This window comes from Populus alba, chromosome 1 (genome assembly GCF_005239225.2).
Source record: "Populus alba chromosome 1, ASM523922v2, whole genome shotgun sequence".
Taxonomy (NCBI): Eukaryota; Viridiplantae; Streptophyta; class Magnoliopsida; order Malpighiales; family Salicaceae; genus Populus; species Populus alba.
The window spans coordinates 48,981,328-48,987,098 of NC_133284.1; the positions used below are offsets into that span (position 1 = coordinate 48,981,328).

The following is a 5,771-nucleotide window of genomic DNA, read 5'->3' on the forward strand; positions in this document are numbered from 1 at the left end:
TGTTGTTTTGATATAAAAAAAATTTTAAGGAAGAGATTTTTCCTTTAATATTAAGACCAATTTGATATTTGTAGTTTAACTCACTAAATATATGATTTTTGTTTAATAATTTTATTTTTTAAAAACATCTTTTATTTGTTTATATAATAGTTTAAATAGAAACAATAAAAAGTAGAAGAATTCAACATTAATTAAATATTGTAATGTTTGATTTCGATTGTTATAACTTTATAAATATCAAATTCAAATAAATTAGGATGATTAATTTAAAATTAATTAAATATTAAAAGAGTTTTTATAATAAAATAATAATATATTAAATCAACTTGAACTTTGCGATTTAATTTATAAAACCTATAACTTGAATCATGAACTCCACTTGAAAAAATAAAAATAAAAAATAACGTTGTTACGATGATCAAGAACAAACAACAATAATAATTCAAGATTTTACTGAAAGTAGAATCCATTATACATGTTGATTATTGAGTTATAACCGGTCCTTATATGCAAAGGAATGAAATTATGTTTTACATTATTGGATAAAAAACGTTTTGATTTCAATATTTCAACTTAAAATGATAGTATAGTATTTATTCAATATAGGATTTGAAGCTCTTTAATATATATACTCTATGTTTACAAGAAATATGTTATTTTTTCAATGTAAGATAATTTTTTTTAATTTAAATATTTCAACTTTAAAAAATAATATAATATTTTTAAATGTAGGACAATTATTTTTTAAAATATTCTATTAAACTTTATTATTTGCAATATATATAGCCTATATTCAAATATATATTTTTTTTTTAAGTTTTTCATATAAAATATTAAGAATTTTAAATTTATTTTTACTCAAATTAACTCATAAAACTTAAAACTCAATCTTTTAACCGAGCCAACTAACCGGTCGGATTTGATAATCATATAATTTAGTCCAAAGTAGCTACTAAAAATAGTAACTGCTTTCTTTACCTTTATATATATATATATATATATATATATATATATAGGCCCATGAGGAATGAACTGGTCCAAATTTCTGGCGTTACCGTGCGATTACACGCGAGAAATCTACCAAGCTCGAGCGGGCGGAAAACTTTTGATACCATCGTAGATTGATTACAGATCTGAATCCTCTGTATAAATTAACTAATATTGTGAAGAACCCTTGTCATTGCAAACACAACTTTTCAAAATTATAAGAGCGTATCTACTTTTCTGGCGCTGCTCTTCGACAACCAGCTTTTTTCAAGGAAACCATGGTGAAATCTAGGGTTAAGATTAAAAAAGAAGATGCAAGGGAAGATGAAGTACAGCAATCAGATTAGCGAGAAGAGCAAGCATCAAATTTCTGGATGGAGAATTATCGTATTGTAATGAGAAGTTCCAGCTTTCCGGACTGCAGCTGTAGAAATGACAAGGACACCTGCTAAGAAGGCCAGTAATCTGTCGTGAATGAGGAAATTCATGGATAGTGGCAGCGAGATTTAGCATGAAGCGTTTCAAGGTATATTCTCCCATATACTTGTGATTCCATCAGGAAGCTTGTTTTCTCTATTGTAATTCATGTCGCTAGAGGCAATAGAATTGCACCTGCACCTGCACCTGCTGTTCTTGCCTGTTGGCTCTCTTCTTCTGTTGGCTCTGCTACTAACATGGTAGTAGAGCTTCCGACTGTCAGGCATGGCGTCAGCACCGCCAAAGAGAGGCTGCCCCCCCTTGAAGTTGAATATGACTCCTCGGAAGCTCTTCGATGCCAGTCTTCACATCTTAATGTATTCGCTTCTAACTTGTTTGGGGTCTTTTCAGAATGGATCTTGAGAATGTTCCTCCTCCTGTTCTTCGGTATCTTTTGCAGCAGGTTCCTTCATGGATCATAACTCCCACCATTCTCAACAGATGCAGAAGAAGGTTAAAAGGATAAAAGAAATAAGTATGGCAACCATTGCAGCAGCATGGCATGAAGAGGTGTGCTAGGCGTTATCTGTTCTGCCCACCAATTCTGACAAGCCAAGCAGTCGAGATTTTATTCGATTTTATCCTGTTGATTTGAAGTGTGCGATTTGATCGAGAAAAAAACTGAAAAGTATATTAAAAAAAATAATTAAAAAAATCGTATGGGATAGGGATAAGGAATCGCGGCGATAAACAAACAGAGGAGGCAAGATAATAGATATGTAAAACCTTCCCCTTCCACCAACAGGCTTCTCGTGCAAACAGTCGAAAATGTTAGAAAAGAGAAAGAATAAAAGTGGATTCAACCTCAGCCAAACTCGTACCTGAAGATAGAAGATAGAAGAAAGTGAATTATTCATGAGTATACAGAATACTATTTGCTTCCGTAATCTTGCTACCATGGATTCGATTAAATTAATTAAATTTTTTTAAAAAAATAAACCAGTCTACTAGGCGTTATCTGTTATGCCCACCAATTCTGACAAGACAAGCACTTGAAGTTTATTTGCTTTATCTTTATCAGTTTAATAATTTTATTTTTTTTAATTATGTAATAATAAAAATAAAAATTTATTTGATTAAAACTAAACAACTTTATAAAATAATTCTTGAATGGATAATCTGAAAACAGCAATAATAATTCAAGATTTTTACTGAAACTAGGACCCGTTATGCATGTTGTTGGTTATTAGGCTAGATATGCTCTGTCCATAAGAAATGAATCTGATCTAAATATTTAAAAGAATTATTAAAAAATTAAACCGTATATATATATAGATATAGGGGCCCATCAGAGATGGGCCTGGTTAGGTTTCTGGCGTTATCGTGCGATCACACGCGAAATCTACAAAGCTCGAGCGGAAGACTGGAGAACTTCGTGGATTGATTATAGATCTGACTCCTCTTATAAATGAAGAGCACAAATTCATTGTAAACACAACCTTTCAATTTCAAGAGAAAGGAAGTCATTCAATACGGGCGTCTGCAGCTATGGATTCGATCAAGCCTTTAGCCCCGAGCCGCAGTGTTTCCAAGTCCAAACACAGGAAACGATGGGTACAAACCAAATCTAGTTATATTTCTATGTTTTTCTTAAAAAATAGATTATTCTTGATGCTTGTTTCTTGACTTGTTGTTGCTATATTTCATGTCATTATCCCCGGAAATTAAAAAATTATTATTATTCTTATACATGTTAAGAAGAACAAAGAGAGGAGGGAAAAGATGGAACGATTGAAAACAGATATGGTAGAGATCGGCGAGGGACAAAAACGCATAAGAGAAGGGCAACGAGAAATAAGACAAAAGTTTGAAGAGATAGAATCTGAATGCCGCAGCCTCAAAGAGGAGACGATGAACATAGCCAAGCAGAGTGATTACAACCAAGTCAGGATCAACCTAATGCTTAGCATCTTGAAAGCCCGTGAAGACAACAACTTTGCCAATGCTGATCACCTCACTGAGCTCCTCCGGTTGGTTAAATTCCCTTCTCCATTTCTTTTCTTAATTCTTGGGATATCGGATTCGATAATTAATCTTGCTAATGCTAGCTATTAGAAGGAGGGAAACATAAGTTAACGAACTCAAAATAAAAGAATCAAAATGCACTGTTGATAATTAATCTTCTCTCAATCATTGTGTTTCCTATTCGTTGTGTTGCCAGCGAGGAAATGGAAAAGCAGGAACAAGGAAAGGCAGGCCTGGTTGGCTGACCAATGATCATGGAAAACAAGGAGCAGTTTGCCTTTGCAGTGACTCCTGATCGTCTTTTCTTATTAAAATGAAATCTTCAGTCCTAAATCGAGATATGTATTGACATTAGTCTTCCCTTGATATCCTTCTTCCTTTGATGAAGTATTCATTTGATAAAGGATTTGCGTTCTCTGTTCCGAGTTGAATGTTCTGAGTTATAGTACATACTAGGTGAATTGCCGGGCGATGCCGCCGGTTGTTATATAAACGGTATAAGCATTCGGTTGAGTATAACCTGAGGTAATCGAAGAAGAAGATAGGCAGACATAATTGAACAAAATGAAAAGAATACCTAAAGCATGGAGGCTAAACAATGCTCTCTGTTAAAGAATCGTAGCAGGCATTGTTCAAGTCTCAAATCCAAAGCCACATGTGCAGAACAAATCGTAATTCACCTAGCTGCAGAAAAAAAAAACTAAAAGAGCTCATGCCCTTTCATCGCGCACTTACATTTCACCTATTTTAACTTGATTTTAGGGGTTAGAAGATGTTTTATATATAATCCATTAGTCATTACCGTTTCTAATGGGGTAAATAAATTGTGTAATGACTCAAACACATTTAGAAGTAACAAAATTTAAAACCGGGAAGAAGAGCTTAATGATCTCTTTACTTTGAATGCATAGTAAAAATGCTATATTGCCCATAAGATTAAAAAAAAAAATGATAGAACTTAGGGTATTTAGGTCTTTTCAAAACAGTAGTTCTGTAATTATGCATTTCAACGAGGGGCAATCAAGTCTTTGACTATACATAATAAAAAGATTTTAAAAAAAGTAGGAGGTGCCCACACTATTTGAGTTGTATGTACAATGCATTTTGGAGGTCAAATGTTATTGTCAACAACGACGTTTGAAATGACAGGTCACATCCTCTTTGCAGTGGTGGGATGCTTGTTCAAGAAGGCGGTGCAATTGAGCTCCCATGAATATTTTTCTTTTTTCCTTAGCCCTTTCAATATATCGATTTATTCCAAAAAAAAATATTTTTCTTTTCCTCTATCTTATCTCTCCCTTGACCTAGAAATTCATATCATCTCTTTCAAAAAATCAATTATGTCTTCCGATTTGTTTCTATCTATTTTAGTCTTTATTGTTTTTATTGTTGTTTGCTTTTGCTTTTATAAGGATTTTGTTTAGTGATTTTTTAATGTTTGTCTTTTATGGGCTAATCTCGATCTCATGAATCAGGTCAGTAGATTTAAGGATTAGCCCAAATTATTTTGGTATTTTTGTGCTTTTTTGTAAAAACTAATTATTTTTCAATTTCATCATTTAACTCATTAGGCCTTAGTTTTATGGAACTCATTAGGCCTTGAGTTTCATGATTTTTCCCGCTTTTTTTATGTCCTATTCATATATTTCAGGTTGCGGGTTTTTCCGGTTAACCCATGATTATTCAGGTTTTTTTTTCAAAGTTTTTTTTGTATTTGAATTTTTTTGATCTAGTCCTTTAACATTAAGTTATTGAGTCATGAGCTTCGTGGTTTTTATCATATTTATTTTTTATGAGTTTATTATGATCTTATATTTTTTATCTTAAATTTTTGTCTTATTGTTTTTAAAATTAGTTTTTATTTAAAAATTTGTTATTATAAGTCACGTTAATCAAGCTACCCTGCTTGACTGGAATTATCATCTCTCGAATATAGTTTTTTTCTGCGTAGCCAACTGTGTAGCGTTAGAATATGAAACAGCAATTTTCGTCGTATAATCACAGCATGAAGAGATGTCGGACGGATAAGAAAGAGTGTGATTGCAAAGCAAAAGCAGTGGCGTAGCCGCGTTAGCAAACCAGCAAAGTAGGAAAGAATCTACGTTTAATGGACAGCAGACGTGCTCACAAAGTGTTTGTGGAATTTCTTTCTGTATACTTCCAAAATATGACGAAAGGGATTGAAAAACCCACCTCTCAAGTCATTGGTTTTCGAAAGAGTAACCCTTAATTTGTCCTGTTTGAGTTTCAAAACAAAGTGAGATCATGTGTAGCCTTGCTATGGGATCATTTCTCTGTGTTCATGGCACAATCATGCAACCAAAAATCTATATCTGGGATTG

At 32.9% G+C, this 5,771-nt stretch overlaps 1 long non-coding RNA gene across 1 annotated transcript; it reads left to right on the plus strand.

The window, feature by feature from the left end:
- Nucleotides 1-2,820: 2,820 nt before the first annotated feature.
- On the plus strand, nucleotides 2,821-3,832 carry LOC118040969 (uncharacterized). The gene is made up of 3 exons (XR_012171120.1): nucleotides 2,821-3,018; nucleotides 3,166-3,434; nucleotides 3,626-3,832. It is a non-coding gene; the product is annotated as an uncharacterized lncRNA (long non-coding RNA).
- The last annotated feature ends 1,939 nt before the right edge of the window (nucleotides 3,833-5,771 follow it).